The 22843-nt window shown below is 47.1% G+C and overlaps 1 protein-coding gene across 4 annotated transcripts in view; it reads left to right on the forward strand.

Moving 5' to 3' along the window:
• The window catches only part of bard1 (BRCA1 associated RING domain 1), a 317511-nt gene that overhangs the window by 24335 nt on the left and 270333 nt on the right, over positions 1–22843 (forward strand). The window contains exon 1 of one of the 4 annotated variants that reach the window (XM_072483174.1): positions 16362–16469. The exons of the other annotated variants lie outside the window; for them this stretch is intronic. The gene's annotated coding sequence lies outside the window, so the exon portion shown is untranslated. Of the gene's footprint in view, positions 1–16361; positions 16470–22843 lie in introns of those variants that run through there. 4 annotated transcript variants of the gene reach the window in all.

A 22843-nucleotide genomic window follows, 5' to 3' on the forward strand; every position in this document is an offset into this window, starting at 1 on the left:
TCTGGGCCGATATGACCCACCCTCTTCCTTTCTTTGGAATTAGCGTAATCATTGCCTGTGTCATTGTCTCTGGCAGCTGCCCCTTCCCCAGCACCTCGCTAAACGCCCCCAGCAAATAGGGTGCCAACTCCACCGCAAACTCCTTATTAAACTCTGGCTAATCGTCTGACCCTGGGGCCTTCCCCAACTTCATCCCTCTTATGCTTTCCATCACCTATCTCAACCCTAACGGCTCCTCTAGCACCTGCCTCCTCTCCTCATCCAGCCGTGGGAATTACAACCCATCCAAAAACCGCCCCATATCCCCTTCCCCACCTCCCGGATCGGCCATATACAATTTCTCATTATACTCCCTGAACTCCTCATTTATCCTCCCTGGCTCTGACACTCCCTCCCCCTTCCCTGTCCTTACCCTCAGGGTTTCTCTGGACGCGGCCTGTCTCCATAGCTGATGGGCTAGTATACGGCTTGTCTTCTCTCCATATTCATTCTGCGCCCCACCCCCCTTGCCCTCCGTAGCTGCCCAACAGTCCTTCCCGTCGCCAGCCTATCGAACTACACCTGTAACCTCTTTCTCTATACCTCCCCATTTTGGTGAAACTCCATGTAATCCTTAATCTCCAGCCTTATCGCAGAACCCTCTGTCCGCTAACAGCCCCGGGTCTAGCTTCCATCCCGGCCTTTGTTCCTGTCTCAAGCTAAGTCGAACCTCCAGCCAGTGTGGTGCGTGGTCTGAAATTATGATTCCCGCATACTCCGCCCCCGCGACCAGCACCTCACAGCTCACCACAAAATAATAGATTCTGGAGTGTACCAGATGTGCGAGAAGAAGGAGTACTGCCGTTCTCCCGGGTTCTTAAACCTCCACGGGCCCACTATACCCATCCTTTCTATAAACCCTCCCAGTTCCTTCGCTATTCGTAGCCTTCCCATTGACCTGGGGCGCGACCTGTCCACCCTTGGATCCAGTACACAACTAAATTCCCCTTCCATAATCAACTGATGTATGGCCAAGTCCAAAATTGCTCCCAGCAACCCTCTCATGAACCCCACGTCGTCCCAATTTGGTGCATATACATTCACTAGCACTGCCGGCATTCCCTCCAACACCCGCTCACTATCATATATCTCCCACCTGGGTCCCACACTTCTTTGGCACTTATCGACTCTGTTTTCTTACTCAACAGAATGGCCACCCCCCGCGACTTAGAGTCAAAGCCTGAGTGAAATACCTGACCCACCCATCCCTTCCTCAACCTAGCCTGATCCCTCACCCGGAGGCGCGCGCGCACCCCCCCCCCCACCTTTCCTTCTTGATGTGTATAGACGGCTTCCTGTGAACTCTCCCATCCATAAGACATAGGAGCGGAAGTAAGGCCATTCGGCCCATCGAGTCCACACCACCATTCAATCATGGCTGATTTCAACTCCATTCACCCGCTCTCTCTCTCCATAGCCCTTAATTCCTTGAGTGATCAAGAATTTATCAACTTCTGTCTTAAAGACACTCAACGTCCCGGCCTCCACAGCCCTCTGTGGCAATGAATTCCACAGACCCACCACTCTCTGGCTGAAGAAATTTCTCCTCATCTCTGTTCTAAAGTGACTCCTTTTCATTCTAAGGTTGTGCCCCCGGGTCCTAGTCTCCCCTGCTAATGGAAACAACTTCCCTACGTCCACCCTATCTAAGCCATTCATTATCTTGTAAGTTTCTATTAGATCTCCCCTCAACCTCCTAAGCTCCAATGAACATAATCCCAGGATCCTCACACGTTCATCGTATGTTAGGCTTACCATTCCTGGGATCATCCGTGTGAATCTCCGCTGGAACCGCTCCAGTGCCATTATGCCCTTCCTGAGGTGTGGGGCCCAAAATTGCTCACAGTATTCTAAATGGGGCCTAACTAGTGCTTTATAAAGCTTCAGAAGTACATCCCTGCTTTTATATTCCAAGCCTCTTGAGATGACAACATTGCATTTGCTTTCTTAATTACGGACTCAACCTGCAAGTTTACCTTTAGAGAATCCTGGATGAGGACTCCCAAGTCCCTTTGCACTTCAGCATTATGAATTTTGTCACCGTTTAGAAAATAGTCCATGCCTCTATTCTTTTTTCCAAAGTGCAAGACCTCGTACTTGCCCACGTTGAATTTCATCAGCTATTTCTTGGACCGCTCTCCTAAACTGTCTAAATCTTTCTGCAGCCTCCCCACCTCCTCAATACTACCTGCCCCTCCACCTACCTTTGTATCATCGGCAAACTTAGCCAGAATGCCCCCAGTCCCGTTATCTAGATCGTTAATATATAAAGAGAACAGCTGTGGCCCCAACACTGAACCCTGCGGGACACCACTCGTCACCGGTTGCCATTCCGAAAAAGAACCTTTTATCCCAACTCTCTGCCTTCTGCCTGACAGCCTATCGTCAATCCATGTTAGAACTTTGCCTCGAATACCATGGGCCCTTATATTACTCAGCAGTCTTCCGTGAGGCACCTTATCAAAGGTCTTTTGGAAGTCAAGATAGTTAACATCCATTGGCTCTCCTTGGTCTAACCTATTTATTATCTCTTCAAAGAACTCATAACAGGTTTGACAGGCACGACCTTCCCTTACTAAATCCATGCTGACTTGTCCTAATCCGACCCTGAATTGTTGGGATATTACTCGTGTCTTCTACTGTGAAGACTGACGCAAAGTACTTATTTAGTTCCTCAGCTATTTCCTTGTCTCCCATCACTAGATTACCAGCGTCATTTTGGAGCGGCCCAATGTCTACTTTTGCCTCCCATTTGTTTTTAATGTATTTAAAGAAACTTTTACTATCATTCCTAATGTTACTGGCTAGCCTACCTTCATATTTGATCCTCTTTCCATATTTCTCTCTTTGTTATCCTCTGTTTGTTTTTGTAGCCTTCCCAATCTTCTGACTTCCCACTACTCTTTGCCACATTATAGGCTTTCTCTTTTGCTTTGATGCATGCCCTGACTTCCTTTGTCAGCCATGGCTGCCTAATCCCCCCCTCTGATAACCTTTCTTTTCTTTGGGATGAACCTCTGTACTGTGTCCTCAATTACTCCCAGAAACTCCTGCCATTGCTGTTCTACTGTCTTTCCCACTAGGCTCTGCTCCCAGTCGATTTTCGTCAGTTTCTCCCTCATGCCCCTGTCGTTACCTTTATTTAACTGTAACACCTTTACATCTGATTCTACCTTCATTCTTTCAAATTGCAGACTGAATTCTACCATATTATGATCACTGCCTCCTAAGTGTTCCTTACTTTAAGATCTTTTATCAAGTCTATCCAAACAAACAAAGATCCAAAACCACAGGTCACCTCTTCTAAAAAATAAATACCACCACAGACTGGTGGGGGGGGGGGGCTAATAAGTTTATTACCCCTTAACAAATAATCACCACAGTGAAATCTGCCCCCCCGAGAAGAAAGGGGGGAAAAAAATCCTCCGGCCCCCACACTACTCTCATCCGCCGAACTCCGTTGTGCCAAATCTTCCGTCTCCCATCAAAGTTCAGTTGGCCTCCTCTGGGGTTTTGAAATAATACTCCTGGCCTTCAGAAGTCACCCACGGTTTTGCTGAGTACAGCACCCCAAACCTGAACTGCCGTCGATAGAGAGCCGCCTTGGCCCTGATGAACCTGACACGCCTTTTCGCCAGCTCTGCCCCAATGTCTTGATATATTCAGACCTTAATCCCCTTCCATTCGCAGTTCTGTTTCTCCCTGGCCTACTGCAGGATCTCCTTTCTTCACAAACTTGTAGAGCCTCACAATCATTGCCCGTGTCGGCTCTCCGCTCTTGGTTTCGGCCTTAGGGACCTGTGTGCTCTATCCACCTTGTCCAGCACTCCCTCTGCCACGAGCCCCGCCAGCATCCTCGAGACATATCTTGTAGCACCCGTGCTATACCCTCCATACCCTCAGGCAAGCCAACGAGACGCAGGTTCTGCCTTCTAGATCTGTAATCCTGCTCCTCTACCTTTGCCCTTAACGACTTGCAAAGGTCCCCCAGGAGCCCTACCTCCACCTCCAATGCTACCACCCGATCGTTGTGGTCAGCCATCACGTCTCCATCTCCCGGATCTGTGACCCTTGTATCTCCAAGCACTTCGCGACTGTCTCCATCGAGCCTTTCAGGGGTGCAATCGGTCCTTCGATCGGTCTTCCTGCATCTCCTTTCTTTGTTGGTTGAACTCCTCTCGATGAATGCCATCAGCTGCTCCTTCTGGGGTTTTCCAACTTGCGATGACCCTCCCCTCTCTGCCATCTTTCCAGTTGTTGCTGCGCCACAGGTCTCTTCCAATTACTTGGCCAGGTCGTTAACCTTCTGGTAACCAGCAGACATGCCACTCCCGGGGGAACTTCTCCTTCACACCTTCAGCTACACTTTCCCATCAAAATTCTCCGGGTAGCACATTGGCGCAATGGGTAGCATTGCTGCCTCACGGCGCCGAGGTCCCAGGTTGGATTCCGGCTCTGGGTCACTGTCCGTGTGGAGTTTGCACATTCTCCCCGTGTTTGCGTGGGTTTCGCCCCCACAACCCAAAAAATAAAATGTGCAGGCTAGGTGGATTGGCCACACTAAATTGCCCCTTAATTGGGAAAAATTAATTGGGTACTCTAAATTTTTTTTTTTTTAAATTCTCCCGATTTTGTGTAAAAAGAGCTCAAATCCACGCCTTCGAGCTGGAGCTGCCCTGTGTGCGACCACTCACTCCATGGCTTCCACCCGAAGTCCTGTAATTCCCACTTCAGCTGATTTGTTCCCATTTGTTTTCTAATCAGATATTTTCTATTATAAGATGCAATGAAGCATGGACTATAAGATATTTTTTTTTAATGAATTTAAATTCTTGTTCAATTTCTTTCTAATAAAAATGTCATTCATTTTGTAGGTAACAAGCTAGACATTTTTGGTGGGAGGCTAATAAGGAGCTGAATTATATTTTATTGTTTTTGGCTGTGTACAACTTTTGCTTCTTAGTGCTGCTAGTTTGATTAGTCATGTTCATTCAAATCATTTCTTCTGTGGTATCTGTGTTGGCACCACCTGTGTAATAAAGGAACTCTGGAGTAATGGCCTGGTAAAGGGGCTCTAGTCTTGTGACTTGTTTTAAAGGAGCAGGCAGTAACTTTTTATTTTGTCACTGTAGCTACCCCTCAGTGTAGCATTGAGAAAATGGTTGTTGGTTCCTGTGTACCACTGCACAGCTAAATTGATTGCTCTTTCAATGGACTGGCCTCCAATAGTCTGTGGTTCAGTTCCACAACAACATGGTAAGCAAGTGGGTACTGTCATAAAATCCACTCGTGTATAAAATGAGATACAGACAGGCAGTGATTGACACATAGGATGACCAGTAAGCATACAACACAGCCAGTCATCAGACAGGACACTACCACTATAAAGCCAGAGGGCACTAGATTTCCCCCTCTCGGGACCCAGCTACTGAGACAGTCAGAATCCACGAGCTAGCAAGCACAAACACCATGCGGTAGCTAGTAAGTCTGGTCAGGCTAGTACAAGGTCACTAGTCAGATCAGTATAGTGTCGACCCACAGCTGAATATGTGCACCAGTTCATCTAGTTGAATAAAACAGTGTTGGATCTTCTCCTGTGTTAGACGTCTGTTTCTAACTTCCCTGCATCGAGTGCAGTCCACATCGAATCAACCTGCCTAACACATCATGGTACCAGAGTGATATTGATCTTGACGGACCTACCTCGAGTAAATCAGCATCGACCAGTAAGCAGCCATCCAGCGAAATGGAAAACATCCAGCCTCCTCCGCATCGCGCCAACCATTGGTGCCAACTGGAAAATCTTCAAGCAAAAGTTCCTCTTGTACATCCAGGCCTCCGACCTCTAGGCAGCATCGGATGCCAGGAAGATCGCGCTATTTCTCCCCACTGCGGGTGACCACGCCATCCACATCTACAATCCGCTTATGTTCGCCGACGGCGAAGACAAAACAAAATTCAAAACAGTCCTGTTGAAGTTCGACAGCCACTGCGACATTGAGGTGAATGAGAGTTTTGAACGGTACATCTTCCAGCAGAAGCTTCAGGGTAAGGATGAACCTTTTCAGTCCTTCTTGATCCATCTCCGCATCCTAGCGCAGTCATGTAACTATGACTCGACGGCTGATTCCATGATCCGGGATCAGATCGTTTTCGGGATCCACTCCGACTCCCTGCGGCAGCAGCTCAAAATCAAACAGTTGACCCTCTCTGTCGCTATCGAGACATGCGTTGTCCATAAGCATGCCAAGAATCGTTACTCCCACATCAGGGCGGCAGAAACTGCAAAACTGGCCTCCCACGAGGCAGAAAGGGTGCAAACTATTGCACAGATGCAGGGCCTGAGCATCGAGGAGCGTCGCCGTTTCACTCGTTTTCTCGGATCCCTGCCCATGCGCGCCACGACCGAGTGGACGACGAGCCCGAAAACCCGACTGCGCAGGTGTGTACGCCGACCGCACTGCGCATGCGCGATGGCGCACGGATCGCGCTGATGTCAGCGTCATGACGTGTCCGAATTGTGTCTCCGCCCACTTAAAGCGGCAATGTCTGGCAAGAGGACGCCGATGTCTCCAGTGTGGCAAGCTTGGCCACTCTGCAATCCTCTGCAGATCCGCTCCACCGCTCAGCAGCCAGCAATCCCATGCGGCGCAGAAGTATCCGCTCAATACAACAAGGCATGCCAAATTCTGATCCCGACAGCCTGATGCTGACTGCCTCAAGTCTCCATATCGGGTGGGCATCATAACCACACACGAGCTGGCCTCCACCACACCTGCGCACCGCCTCGCGATCCTCAGTGTGGATCCTGACGACGAGTGGTGTGCTGTCCTCACAATTAACAAGGCTCGCATCCGATTTAAACTGGACACCGGCGCGTCTGCGAACCTCATCTCCCAATCCGACCTCAACACCATCCGGGCCCGACCAAGCATTCTTCCACCGGCCTGCCAGCTCCTTGACTACAATGGCAATGCCATAGCTGCCAGTGGCTCATATCAACTAGGGGTATCCAACAAGGCGATCAAGGCAACGTTACGATTTGAAATCGTCAGGCCTAACAGGGCATCCCTGCTCGGTGCTCGCGCCTGCAAGCTCCTGAACCTGGTTCAGCGAGTCCACACCATGTCATCGTCATCGGCCTCGCCGATGGAAATTTGCAAGCCGACATAGACGACATTATCACGCAGTACCACAGTGTATTCGATGGAATGGGCACTCTCCCGTACCGATACAAAATACTGCTCAAGCCAAACGCTACCCCCGTAATACATGCACCACGCCGGGTGCCGGCGCCCCTCCAGGATCGTCTGAAAAAGCAACTACAGGACCTCCAAGACCAGGGCATCATCTCGAAGGTCACTGAGCCAACGGACTGGGTCATCTCCATGGTCTGTGTAAAGAAGCCATCAGGGGAGCTCTGCATTTGCATTGATCCCAAGGATCTAAACCGCAACATCATGCGGGAGCACTACCCGATCCCGAAGCGTGAAGAGTTAACCAGTGAGATGGCTCATGCCAAATTCTTCACTAAGCTGGACTCCTCCCGGGACCCCGTTCAGCCGCTACTGTTACAACCGCATATCTGCCTCCGAAGTGTTTCATCGCATGATGGAGCAGATGATGGAGGGCAAAGAGGGGGTACGCGTATACGTGGGCGACGTGATCATCTGGTCCACAACGCCCCAGGAACACATCGCTCGCCTCAAGCAGGTCTTCCAGCGAATTCATGAACATGGTCTCCAGCTCAACAGGGCCAAGTGCTCATTTGGTCAATCTGATATAAAGTTTCTAGGCGACCACATCTCGCGGCAGGGTGTGCGGCCAGATGCCAACAAGGTCTTGGCGATCAACGCCATGAAGACCCCGGAGGACAAGAAGGCGGTCCTCCGCTTCCTTGGGATGGTCAACTTTCTCGGGAAATTAATTCCCAATATGGCATCCGACACCACGGCCCTCCGCCATCTTGTCAAGAAGTCAGCGGAATTCCAGTGGCTGCGCACACATGAAGCGGAATGGCGTGAGCTGAAGGCAAAGCTCACCACAGCCCCAGTTCTAGCGTTCTTCGACCCAACCAAGGAAACCAAGATATCAACTGATGCAAGCCAGGATGGCATTGGGGCGGTGCTCCTCCAGCGAGTTGACTCTTTGTCCTGGGCCCCAATGGCATATGCCTCCAGGGCCATGACGCCCACTAAGCAATGGTATGCCCAGATAGAAAAGGAGTGTCTGGGTCTCCTGACGCGAATAGTCCAGTTTCATGACTACGTTTACGGCCTGCCGAAATTCACGGTGGAAACGGACCACAGGCCTCTAGTCCACATAATCCAGAAGGATTTAAATGACATGACACCTCAGTTACAGCGAATTCTTCTTCGACTCCGCCGCTATGACTTCGAACTTGACTACACGCCAGGCAAACAGCTGATCATTGCAGATGCCCTATCCCGGTCCATCACCACACCATGTGAACAAGGTGACTTCATCTGCCACATAGAAGCGCAAGTGCAATTGTGTGCCACCAACCTCCCAGCCTCTGAACGGGTGGTCCAAATTCGTGAGGAAACGACCAAGGATCCTTTACTGCAGCGTGTGATGCAGCAGCTGGCAGAAGGGACAATGTCCCCAATTCTTTAATGTTAAAGAGGAGCTGACGGTTGTGGAGGGAATCCTTCTGAAACTCGACAGGATCGTTATTCCTCAAAGCATGCAGGCTATGGTGCTGGGTCAACTCCATGAGGGTCACCTTGGAGGCGGGAAATGCCGACGCAGAGCTTGGGAGGCGGTTTACTGGCCGGGCATCAACCAGGACATTGCCGACACAGTCCTCCACTGCCCCACCTGTCAGAAGTTTCAACTGGCTCAACCCAAGGAAACACTGCAACAGCACGAGATCGTGACCTCTCCGTGGTCCAAAGTAGATGTAGACCTTTTTCACGCCAAGGGGTGTGACTACGTACTCCTGGTCGACTACTTCTCCAGTTACCCAGAAGTGGTGAAACTGTCCGACCTGACGTCGAAGGCGGTCATCAAAGCCTGCAAAGAAACGTTTACCAGGCACGTGATACCGCTCAGAGTAATGAGCGACAACGGTCCATGCTTTTACAGCCAAGAATGGTCTGATTTTGCACAGTCCTACAACTTCCGCCACGTTACCTCCAGTCCCCACTACCTGCAATCAAACGGGAAGGCCGAGAAAAGGGTCCATATTGTCAAGCGGTTGCTGTGCAAAGCTGCAGACTCAGGCTCCGACTTCAACCTGGCAATGCTGGCATACAGGGCAACCTCACTGTCCACTGGGTTGCCCCCAGCGCAAATGCTCATGAATCGCACACTGAGGACCATAGTTCCAGCCATCCATGTTCCAGACCTTGACCACCTCACGGTACTACAAAAAGTGCAGCAGTCCCAGGCCCAGCAGAATGCCATATATGATGCTCATGCCACGGATTTACCTGAGCTGGCTCCAGCCGATCATGTTCGCATCCAGTTGTTGTCAAACAAGTTGCCCCGAGGTCTTTCATTGTTCGCATGGCTGATGGCTCCTTGCTACGGCGCAACGGATGGACATTGCGAAGAGTTCCACGCCCACCACCTGACCGCAGTGCTCCGCCGGCTATCATGCTTCCTCCGGACGTACCCTGCCACGAGGCCACCGATCTGCCAGCGGTCCTGCCAGCCCACTCGACCACCGCAATGGCAGCGATCCCACCTCTCCACGTGCAGGCGGCTCCTGATCCACCTCTGAGGCGATCAACAAGAATTTGTCGCCCGCCACAAAGACTGAATCTGTAGACTTAACTTTTGTAAATTTTTGTCGACTTAACTCTTGTAAATATTGCTTAGTTTGCCATGTATCTGCACTATCGACACCTTCCCATGTATATACGTTTGTTCAATCACCGTTTGTGTATAGTCAGGCATGTGTGTATGTATATTATATATATATATATATATATATATTATGTACACACCTCAGTATTTATTTAACTAAGAAAAAAAAAGGGAGATGTCATAATATCCACTCGTATATAAGATGCAGACAGGCTGTGATGTGACACGTAGGATGACCAGTAAGCATACAGCACAGCACAGCCAATCACCAGACAGGACACTACCACTGTAAAGCCAGAGGGCACTAGGTTTCCCGCTCTCTCTGGACCCAGCCACTGAGACAGTCAGAGTCCACGAGCTAGCAAGCACAAACACCATGCAGTAGCTAGTAAGTCTGGTCAGGCTAGTACAAGGTCACTAGTCAGATCAGTATAGTGTCAACACACAGCTGAATATGTACAGCAGTTCATCTAGTTGAATAAAACAGTGTTGGATCTTCTCCTGTGTTAGACGTCTGTTTCTAACTTCCCTGCATCGAGTGCAGTCCACATCAAACCAACCTGCCTAACACATCAGGTACAAGGCGTTTTGGCACCCAATTTGTGTACTTCACAATATTTCAATTGCCAGAGAGATGCTGGATTATCACCAATCTGTGTGCAAACCCTTTCTTCTCGCAGCGCAGGGTAGGAATTATGCTGTCAGCAAGAGGATTAAATGGTGGCATCATTTTAGCAGCTTCTGCATGTATTGTTGCAACACATTTTGTCCCAATGTTTTGAACTCCGGAAATGAATGGTATTGTGAATGGTATTGTATGTTGAATAGCAGATGGCCGAGCAAGTTTCATGTGGTGGGGGCTGGTAAATTTAGTTGGCTGGGAGTGAGTTTTAGTCAACACAGCAGAGTGGAGCTCTTCATGAATGGCTCTTCCCTCTGGAGTATATTGAACTGGCATTTCCCATACATCTGCAGAAATGGTAATGTTGTTGGTGCAGACCGTAGCTTAGCACTGCGGCACAAACAGGCTTATGCATTTTCACAAGACCTTTTGGAGTTTGGCAGCGAAATGTGGAGCTGTAATTAGCAAGATGTTTTAAGTTCTGTGTATCAAATATCCCAAAATCATGGGATGGCATTGTAAAAGGAAAGAAAGAAGCTCCATAGTATGATGACCCTTAGTGCTTCACAGCCAATGAAATACTTTTGAAATGTTATCCATGTTGCAACATAGGATACGGGAGAGCAAGTTCCACAAACAACAATGAGATAATGACAGATAATCTGTTTTAGTGATGTTGGTTAAGAGCTAAATGGACATCCAAATTCAGTGGGATATTTGGCATAAACTTGAGAAGGTGGATGGGGCCAGGCTTTAAATCTCAGCTGACTAAAAAATTTGACCATTGTTTTTTGGGTGTGGGGATTGCAATGCTTGATTACCTCATGCTCGTTAGGGGCGCTGGAGGCAGCAAACATTGTGCTGCTCGCTCAGCATGATTACTACGTGCAGCTGAACACACAGCCGGCTGACTACACGTTCAGCAGAGGGCTCATACGTGGAATGGCTAGCTTGAGTCTCTGCCAGCCTAATGGTGTTAAAGCAGCCTGCGCCTCTTGAATTGGAGGCACATTTTGGCTGCAGCAGCTGCTTAAATTGTCTCAAAAGTATTTCTGGGAATAAATAAGACCACCAGTGAACTAGTAGGCCAGATAAAGGGTTTCCAGGTTATCTATGCCATGGAGACCTTAATCCAGGAAGCGGCAATAAGGAGAGAGCTCATATTTCTGCAGGAGTCCAGGTGACCCGTGAGGCACAAACTGCGGAGGGAATCGGAGCAATTAGCTGAAGATCAGTTCATGGAGTGTAGACCCGAGAACCTGGCTGCAGTGCAGCAAAAAGCTCAGTGATGACACATGGGTAGATAAGGTCAGTGAATACATCTTCAGTTGCGATTTCTTATCCACTGCACCATCAACTTTCACGCAATGCTTCTTGTACATCAGTCACCATTAAGCACGATAGTGGCAGAATCAGCGATGGTAATGCTATTGAATTTTTTGGAGTGATGGTTAAATTCTCTCTTAATAATAATAACCGCTTATTGTCACAAGTAGGCTTCAGTGAAGTTACTGTGAAAAGCCCCTAGTCGCCACATTCCGGCGCCTGTTCGGGGAGGCCGGTACGGGAACTGAACCCGCGCTGCTGGCCTTGAATTGTAATGCTGCTGGCATTACAAGTCAGCTGTTTAGCCCACTGTGTTAAACCAGCCCCTTGATGGAGATGGTCATTGCCTGGCACTTGCCTGACCTGAATGTTACTCCAGCCCAAGCCTGGATAATGTCCAGGTCTAGCTGCTATACATTGTGCAGTCATCACCCCTACTTCTGACCTTATTATGAAAGGAAGATCATTGATGAAGCAGCCGAGGATGGTTGGGCCTGGAGCACTACCATGAAGAACTGCAGTGTTGTTTTGCACTTGAAATGATTAACTTCCAACCACCACAGCCTTAGTGCTAGGTATGACTCAACCAGTGCAGGGCTTTCTCCCTGATTCCCATTGACTCCAGTTTTGCCAGGGCTCCTCAATGCCATACTCGATCAAATGCTGCCATGATATCAAGAGCAATCAATCTCATTTCACCTCTGGTGTTCAGCTCTTTTGCCCATGTTTTGAACCAAGGTTGTAATGAGGTTAGGAGCTGAGTAACCCTGGCTGATCCCAAACTAAGCAGTGAACAGGTTATTGCTAAGCAAGTGCGGCGTGTTAGTGCTGTTGATGATCCCTTGCATCACTTTACTGATGATCAGGAGTAGACTGATGGGCGGTAATTGGCTGGGTTGGATTTGCCCTGTTTCTTGTGTACAGGAAATACCTGGGCAATTTTACACATTGCTGGGTAGGTGCCAGCGTTGTAGCTATACTGGAATAGCTTGGCTAGGGGTGCAGCAAGTTCTGGAGCACAAGTCCTCCGTATTATTGCTGGAATATTGTCAGGGCCCATAGCCTTTACAGTACCATCAGCCATTTCTTGATATGTGGAGTGAATTCAATTGGCTGAAGACTGACATCTGTGATGTTGGAGGAGGCTAAATGAATAATCTACTCAGCACTTCTGGCTGAAGATTATTATAAATGCTTCAGCCTTATATTTTTGCACTGATGTGTTGGGCTCCTCCATTATTGAGGATGGGGATTTTTGTGTAGCCGGCCCCCTCCAGTGAGGTGTTTAATTGTCCACCACCATTCACGACTGGATGTGGCAGGACTGCACAACTTAGATCTGATCTGTTGGTTGTGGAATCGCCTAACTCTGTATATTACTTGCTGCTATGTTGTTTGGCATGCAAATAGTACTGTGTTTGACCTGGTGCCCTGAGACTTCATGAGGTCCGGAGTCGATATCGAGTACTCCCAGGGCAACTCCCTCCAGAATATCACTGTGACACTGCCACCTCTGCTGGATCTGTTGTGCTGGTAGGACAGGATATAACCAGGAATGGTGATGCCTGGGACATTATCTGTCAGATATGATTCTGTAAGTATGACTCGTCTGAAAATCGGCTCACCCAATTTTGGCGCAGGTAAGGAGGACTTTGGTTGACAGGTTTCAGTTCAGAGGGCATTTTCAGAGTCAACCGCATTGCTGTAGGTCTGGAGTCACATGTAGGCCAGACCAGGTAGGACCATTAGTGAACCAGATGGGTTTGGGTTTCATGGCCACCATTAGACTTTTAATTCCAGATTGTTCATTAAATCTGCCATGGTGGGATTCTAGTCCAGGTTCCCCAGAGCCTTATCCTTGTTTTCCGGATTACTAGCAGAGCGACAATATGTCTCTCACATAAAGTATTAGCATTATTGAAAGTAGAAACTCACAGCCCTACAAACTCCACTGGCCTTGGAAAAGTGCAGCATCAATCCTTCCAACATCAACAACTTTTGAGAGCCCTTTCAACAATGCAGGAACAAAAGAAAGACAAAAGCAGCTCACCTGAAAATCCCACAGAGATGCTATTGAATAGGGCTGGTGAGGAGAGACCTTGTGTTTGGCTGAGTGTGTTTTAGAGGGAGTTAACAGCAGCTGCAAGGTCTAAAATGGGAAGTGGGGCATCAAATCAGTATTAGACTCATGATTTGCCCACTCTGCTTCTGGTGCAGGCACAGCAAGTTCACGATAGAGCCTTTACATGCTGCGTGGTGCAACTCATCAATTTTGGGACTCTGGGCTTTGTAGCGCCAACACCAGTGGTACTACGGATCCAAATTTTGCTGCCAGCACTTCTGTACTGCACTGGAGTGTCAGCCTAGATGAGATTGTGTACACATCTTGGGTTTGAACCCATAGCATGAACCAGAGATGGGACTGCTACTTTTTGAACCCTGGCTAACGGATCTCTCTTTTATAAAAACATATCTATCCATTAATTACTATATAGAGTTATATCTAACTCTATATAATGTTTGAGATTCAAAATCCTTATTGCCTTACTGTCTGGCATCTGCTTTTACTTTTCATAGCTGCTATATCTTCCTTAGATGTCACTAGCAGCTGCTTCTTCAGATCTTGATGGATTCAGAACCATGTTCACAGGTTCCTTTATGTTTCACCTGTTTATTCTGCAGACAGCCAAATAAAGTATTCTGAGCTCTGTGCCTAGTTGGTCCCAGAAAGCACAAGAAGGCACAAATGTGGATCTGAATGACATTTAAAGATCATGTAAATTCAGCTGTGTTATCATAGAATTTACAGTGCAGAAGGAGGCCATTCGGCCCATCAAGTCTGCACCGGCTCTTGGGAAGAGCACCCTACCCAAGGTCAACACCTCCACCCTATCCCCATAACCCAGTAACCCCACCGAACACTAAGGGCAATTTTGGACACTAAGGGCAATTTATCATGGCCAATCCACCTAACCTGCACATCTTTGGACTGTGGAAGGAAACCGGAGCACCCGGAGGAAACCTACGCACACACACGGAGGATGTGCAGACTCCGCACAGACAGTGACCCAAGCCGGAATGGGGCCTGGGACCCTGGAGCTGTGAAGCAATTGTGCTATCCACAATGCTACCGTGCTGCCCCCCCCCCCCCCGTGTTGCGGTCTAATAACTGACCAAAGTGTACAGTTTTAACTGTGCGCTACACGGTATTTTTTTTCACAACAATGGCGTAATTTCTACCATTTGAAATTATTTTCTATTTAACTTTTTCCAAGAATGTATGATCTCAGTGATGTTTATAATCTGCAAAAACATGATGCCTGTCTGGTAGAACAGGGCCTTGAGAGCATTGGAGACTAAAACTCATGCTGCAAAGAACTTCAGGAAGTTTCAATAATTTATTTTATATTCAACCAATGCACATATTGTGAGTTTGATTATTGTACTATTTTAGTATCTTGCTGCAGCTGTGTTGTTTTTTTTTGCCTGTAAATAAATCTGATTTCATAGTTTTAGCCTGTTCTTGTTACCCTGGTGATAATTTTGATTGGGGTGGCCATTCCACATATTCTTCACCAGGCACTTTATTTACTCTGATCAGGGGTTCATTATTAAGTCTGCACAGAGTGAAATAGAATCCAAGTTTAATTTTATAAAGGACTGATGTACTTGTGGGATAATTCCAAAGATCAATGTGTTGGGTGTGGCGAGTATGAAGAGATCATTCAGCATCTTCCTTGTGTTTCTTCTGCTGCTTGGATGTATTGCACTCAATCACCTGATTGGCTGTGTGATGTCAGATACTGGGCTTGATTTTAACTATATGTTGGATGGAGTTTGAAAGTTAAATTTAATCTCCCCACTCCTTAAGATGAAGATAATTTTTTTCCTTGTGATGGCCATTTTGTTACTTGTTCTGTGACTTTAAAAGAGCAAGTTAAACATGCCAGATGGATAGCAATGGAGAAATTCTGAAGCTAAATGTACGCACCTTTGTCGTTTTCCACAGCTGAAGAATTGCAGAAGCTAAGGGCCCTGGGTGTATTGTAAATCTTTCTAATGTTGCTGGGGGATGGGGCAGCAGGGTGCTGCTTTGTCAGGAAAACAAATTTGAACTATTAAATATTTATTTTCCCTAAAATAAAATAAAGCTAGTCTGACTGATAATACTCTAGGGAAGCTCTAGGCTAGCAGTGTGAATCAAAATAATTCGGGGTGTCACTTAGTCACTGAGCAATTGCACAGAATTAATGGGACAGCCACAGAGCAGTTCATCATTTTATTTTTAACGAGTCTGCCACTGAGCCTTTTCTACAAGTGGAGCTTGGCTTCTGTCATTTTCATTTGATTCTATTTTGCTGCTTTCAAACTCTCAGGAATTGCACACCATAGGATTGGATCATTTGCTAGACCTTGATTGCAGACTAGAATTTGATTTTTTACAATGTTCTGTTTCACACCACGTTCACCTGCATCACCTGATGAACATGCAGTAGTTTTCCACAATTGACTGTGTTGTAGCAGCAAAATGCAAATGTGTACTGCGCCACTCATTGTTCAGCACAGGCATAGAAAATCTTTGGCATCTCTTCACGGAGTTACAGAAAGAATAAGTATATCATTAGTGATAACCTGCACAGTTATCAAGGTGATTGCATTGTTACTCTGCTGTTCTTGTCTGCTGTTATTGCTGGCTTTGTGCAGTCTTTTGGCGAAGCAAACAAATTATGATGGTTTGAGCAAACCAATTTAAGTTTGAACAATTGATGTATTCTAACCTCCAGTTTGACAGTCAATTACTTTTTTGGTCCCATGACGCTGTAGACTCTCAAAAGATGAAAATAAAAAGCTATAATGTTGACGGTTCACTGAAATGCGGCAATCTACTTGATTTTATTCATTGTTTTATACTTCAGGGTTCTGACTTATGTAGCTTATGCCATGCTATCATGGACGGCATGGAGGTCGAGAAGGCAGAAGCAAAAAAGCCACAGCCTTTGCAATTGTCCAACAGGTTTGAGGTTCTTTAACCCTATATGGATCAGAGCAGGGGCTACAGGGTTATGAGCAAATGGACCATGGCACTGGACGTCATTCAAGTGGTGGGGATTAAGTAAGTAGGGATGTAGTAGTGGGAACAGTAGAGTCCGAGGAATAGACACAGAGAGCATTACACAGAAGACTGTGTTGCCTACCCGGTGCCAGTTGCTCAGGGCTGGAAAGGAACCTGCAGTGTGAGGGGTGGATCCATTTGCGTATTCGATGTAGATACCAACGACATAGAATAGAACTAGGAAAGAAGTTCTGCTCCATGGAGTGAGCAGCTAGGGGTTAAATAAAAAAACAGCGCCACAAAGATGGTAAATTCTGGATTATTATCTGAGCCATGAGCAAATTGGCACAGGGTAAGTAAGATTAGGGAGTTGGATGTTTGGCTTAAAGATTGGTGTCGGCAGAATGGGTTTCGAGTCCTGGGGCACCGGCACCAGTATTACATGGGAACTGTTGGGACCGTCCTCATCTGAACGGTATAATTCGGGCAGTAGAGAGGGCTTTAATCTAATTGCGGAGGGGTGAGGATCACTTGAGAAAGATGTGGTAAATTAGAGGACAAGGCAATAATGTAAGGTAGCAAAAAGGGTAATAACAATAAGAAAGTACAAATTTAAGTGTGCACCAGTAGATAAGGCGAGAGATTGCAGAAATAGGAGAAAGTCAGAATTAAAGGCTCTTATCTGAATTTGTGCAGCATTCATAACAAAGCAGATCAATTTTAAGCACCAATACGTGTATGGCCTGATAGCCATTAGAGAAACCTAGCTGGGACCTGAATATTCAAGGGTACTTGGACAATTTTGATAGGCAAGAAACTCTGAAAAGGTGGTGGTAGGGTGGCCCTGTTAATTATTTTTTTGAAAATGTTTTTATTATTTGTTTGTTATTTACAGAGTAACCCAGTTGGTCCCATTCCCAGCACTATCTCTGTAGCCCTCTAAATTCATCACTTTCAAATAAATCTTCAGCTCTCTTTTGAAACCTCCTATGGAATCTACCTCTTCCACTCTCCCAGGCAGCACATTCCAAATCCCAATAACTGAGTAAACAAGTTTCTCCTCGTCACATTCCTTGCTCTCTTGCTGACCATCTTGGAATTGTGATCCCCAGTCACTAACATACCAATCAGTGGAAACAGAATATCCTTTCTTTACCCTGTCAAAATTGTTCAGAATTTTGAACATCTCATTAGAGTTTTTTTCTTTTGATACACAACAAAAACAAACATCAACAAATCTGTACACATCAGTTCCAGTTTAAAATTTACAAAAGCCCCGCATTAGAATTAGCCTCCTAACCCCAACTCCCCCACCACCCCTTCTCCGAGACCCCCTCCCCCTATTGCTATCTGCTGTGTTTTATTTATTTGCTTGTTCATCAATCTTGTACATAGCTAGGTAATATAGTGATACATATGTTACATTGTGATAGGTTGTTCTTATTTAATTGTCTGCATTTAAAAACCTTCGATTCTCCCCCCCACCCCCCGCCGCCTCCCAGGAACGGGGAGGGAGGGGTGAAATGAGGGGGAAGAAGAGGGAGGGGGTTGGTCAGCTTATGTGCTTCCCAAATCCCTCCCCACCCCTCTCTCTCCCTTTTTGTTGGTGTCTGTGGTTCCTCTGAGGGACCCCCCTTCCCTGCTGCCCTGTAGTCTACAAACAGGCCCTTGAACAAGTTGGTGAATGGCCTCCATGTCTTGTGGAAGCCCTCTTCCGACCCCCGGATGGTGATTTTGATTTTCTCCATTTGGAGAAATTCCGACAGGTCGTCCAGCCAGTCCACAGCTTTGGGTGGTGCTGCTGATCGCCAGCCGAGCAGGATTCTTTGGTGGCTGATGAGGGAGGTAAAGGTTAGGGCATCGGCCCTCCTCCCCATAAAGAGTTCTGGCTGTTCTGATACCCCGAAAACTTGCCATTTTCAGGCACGACTCCACCCTCATCCCCAAAACCTTGGACATTGCCTTGAAGGCTGTCCAAACCCGACACGTCTGGGGCATGCCCAGATCATGTGGGTGTGGTTGGCCAGACCTCCCTGACACTGTTCAAATTTGCCCTCCACCTGTGAGAAGAACCTGCTCATTTGGGTTCTGGTTCGGTGCGATCTATGTACTACTTTCAGCTGCATTAAGTTTAGCTTTGCGCATGTGGAGGTGGAATTGATTCTGTTCAGTACCTTGTTCCAGAAATCCCATCCTATTTCAAACCCTAACTCTTTCTCCCATTTTTCTATTGTCTCATCCAGTGGGGAGCGTGCCTTCCCCAGTAGTCGCCCATACAAGTCCCTGCTGTCGCGCCCCCCCCCCCCTACCAAGTTGTCCGCAACCAGTAGTTCTTCTAATAGTGATTGTCTCGTCGCCCGTGGGTATGTCCTCGTTTCCCACCGTAGGAAGTTTTTGATTTGCATGTATCGTAACTTGTTCCCACCGATCAGTTGGAGCTTCTCTGTCAGTTCCTCTAGTGTTGTCAGTCTGTTGTCCATGTAGAAGTCCTTAACTGTCATTGTCCGTCCCCCCCCCCCCCCCCCCCCCCCCGATCCTGTCTCCATCTTTTGAAGGTGACATCCATTTTGGCTGGCTTAAACCTATGGTTATTGCAGTTGGGGGCCATGACGGACATTTCAGTCAGACCTAAGTGATGTCTCAGCTGGTTCCACAACTGGAGTGTGGCTGTTCTTTTGGAGAAATCCGTCCACTTGTGCAGGGGCAGTAAAATAATGCTCCTTATGCTGGTAGGTAACCCAAAGCTTGGCTGGGTAAAGCATGCTAAACCTGACCCACTTTTGAACAGGGCCGCCTTCGCTCTGTTGAATTCGGCTTGGCGCTCGGCCAGGACTGCCCCAATGTCCTGATAAATTCTTATCTGGTGTCCCTCCTAGTGGCAGGTTTTTGTCTGCCTGCCCATCTCTGGATCCTTTCCCGTTCTTGGTACCGGTGCATCTTTGCAATTACTGCCCTCAGTTGCTCTCTGGCCCTGGGGTTGGGTCGGAGCTACCTGTGTGCCCTGTGTATCTCTGCCGGGCTGGGGAAGCTGTCCCTTCCCACCCAGGTTTCCCAGTATTTGGGCCACATAATCCGTGGGATTTCTGCCTTCGGTCCCCTCTGTCAGCCCCACTATTCTGAGGTTTTCTTGGTCATCCATCTTCCTCTTCAGGCTTCCAGGGTCGCCACGAACTTTGCTACGTCCACCTCTAGGGCGACAATCCGGTCACTTTGGTCCGTGGAGGCCTTTTCTAGTTCTCTTGATTGTGTTTTCCTGGGCCTGTTTGTCGAGGGCCGCTGCATGGTGGCCAGTATTTCATGACTGCCACCTTGATGGCTGCCTGGATCTCAAGCCTTATGCCCTCTTTGAGCTCCTTTAGCTCTCGGGTGAGGAATTTCCTTCAGCCATCGTCCGGCGAGGGGGGATTCCTTTCCCGGCTCATTAGCTCCTCTCTTTTGGGTGCAGCCAGGGTTTCCTCGCCTCGTGGGTCCATTGTCTCGCCCGTTGGTTTCTCTAGGCTCCTGTTGCCTCTCGTCTCCCAGCGCCATCTGGTGCAGCTGATGTTCGGGATTTCGGTTATTTACTTGTACCTTCTTTAGTGGGTTGAAGCGGAGGTGATGAGGGGATGCCTTTTCCCCAGACCTGGCACGCTAATTTTGGATAAAACTGCCTAAATTCAATTTCCTAGGAGGAGAGCCACCTTCCGTGTGTCCGCTCAGCACATCCCCATCACCGGAAAGGTGGATCTGTTAATTAAGGATGACAGTACAATAGTGAGCGATGGGCTTAGTTCTGAATCAAAATGTAGAAGCAGTTTGGGGAGAGAAAAGATAACGGTGAGATGTCACTTGGAGTAGTTTATTGGCCCCCCTAACAGTAGCTATAGTGTGTCAGACAGAGTCTACCGGAAAGAATAGCGGAGACTTGTAAGAAAAATATTCAAGGGTGAGAAGTGTGGATCTAAGACTAATGTTTTAAAACTTAAATCAAGGATATGAAGGCAGAACTGGCTAAAGTGAACTGGGATACTAGGCATGGCAGACATTTAAGAAGATAGTTCATAACAGACAACAAAGATACAACTCAGTGAGACATAAAGACCATGAGAAGGATACCCCACCCGTGGCTGACGGAGAAGAATAATATCAAATTGAAAGGAGAAGAATAATATCAAATTGAAAGAAAAAGTGTACAGTTCTCTCCAGAGTAATAGTAGAAAATTGGACTGGATTTAAAAAACTGCAAAGAATTATTTAAAAGTTGAATAAGGGGCGAAGAGAAATTAAGAGCGCGAGAGAAAGCTAGGTAGAAATATAAAAATAATTGATAATTTTTATAAATACTGAAAAATAAAAAGAGTAATTAAAATGAGCATTGGTCTTCCAGAGAGAGGCAGTCTGGAGAATTAATAATGAGAAACAAGAAAAGGAGCGGTATCTTTGAATAAATTTGTTGTTGTTTACTCCATAAAGAACATCCCAGAAATCAAAAGATGAAAGGGAAGGAGAAAATTAAAACAATTGCAATCACCAGGTAAAGTGTACTGAGGAAACTATGAGAACTTAAGGCTACCAAGACCCCAGAACCTGAAGGCTTGCACTCTAGCGTGTTAAAAGAAGTGGCTGCTTAGACAGTAAATACATTGGTTGCAATTCTCAAAACTGCCCTAGATTCTGGAAAGATTCCATCAGATTGTAAAATAGTGAATGGAATACTATTCAAGAAAGGAGGGAGACAGAATGTCTAACATCTATCATAGGGAAAATGCCAGAACCTATTAATAAAGACGTTATAGCAAGGCACTGAGAAAATCTTAATACAATCAGGCAGAGTAATCATGGTTTTTATTCGAGATCTTGGAGGACGTAACACGTCAATGGATAAAGAGACTTTGTGGTAGCTAAATTTGCTGATGACACGAAGATAGGAGAACAAGTTGTGAAGAGGGCATAACGAGTGTGTAGAGAGATTTAGATAAGTTGGGTAAGTGGGCAAAACTTTAGCATCTGGAGTATAATGTGGGAAAATGTCACCTTGTTCATTTTGGCAAACGAATAGAAAAGCCAAATATTATTTAAAGGGAGAGAGATTGCAGAATTCTGTGGTGCAGAGCGGTCTAGGTGTCCTGGTACACGAATCACAAAAGGTTAGTATGTCGATACAGCAAGTGATTAGGAAAGCAAATTAATGTTGATGGTTATTGCAAGAAGAATGGAATGTAAAAGCAGTGAAACAGAAAATAGGAGCAGGAGTAGTCTATTTGGCTCTTTGAGCCTGCTCTGCCATTCATTATGATTATGGTTGACTTCTGGTGACGGGGATGTGCTCAGCGGACGCACAAAAGATGGCTCTCCTCCGAAGAACTAGAAAATAGGCACTTTTGACCGAAATTAGCCCGCACAAAGCGGACAAAAATATCCCCTCACCCTCTAAAAAACACAGGCCAGGAGAGATGCTGGGTAGCAGTAGCTCCAGAGGCCGCAGAAGCCAAAAGCAGCAGCAAAGGGCAGGAGAAGCGAGAGGACAGATCAGCAGACCCACGAGGCAGGAGGCTCCCGACAACACCCGAGAGAGGGAGACCAGCAAAGCCACAAAACGAGCCCCCCTCCCCGCAGAGCATGGATGGGAGCAGGAGAGAATTCTGTGCTGGGTCAGGTAAATGAAGGCCTTCAACTTGGGGGGGGGGGGGGGGGGGAAATATATCGGGACATTGGGGCGGACCTGGCAAAGCACCTGTTGGAGGGAAGGAATACTCAGTCTTTTCTTGACTGCGTGGAGTTGTAAATGTTGTTTTTATTCAAAATTGCTGTATGCACACAGATTCTGCTGCTACCCTTTAGCTCGCAAAAGTCAGCTCTGATCATATTCAGGGTTACATGCATACATGTTTAAAGTTCTTTCAGAGTTACAAGTAGGCATTGACGTCATCGATTTATTCCAAACAATACAAGATGATCAGTAGGCATATTTTTCTCGGCTCCATAATGGG

This window comes from Scyliorhinus torazame, chromosome 2, assembly GCF_047496885.1.
Source record: "Scyliorhinus torazame isolate Kashiwa2021f chromosome 2, sScyTor2.1, whole genome shotgun sequence".
NCBI classification, from domain to species: domain Eukaryota; kingdom Metazoa; phylum Chordata; class Chondrichthyes; order Carcharhiniformes; family Scyliorhinidae; genus Scyliorhinus; species Scyliorhinus torazame.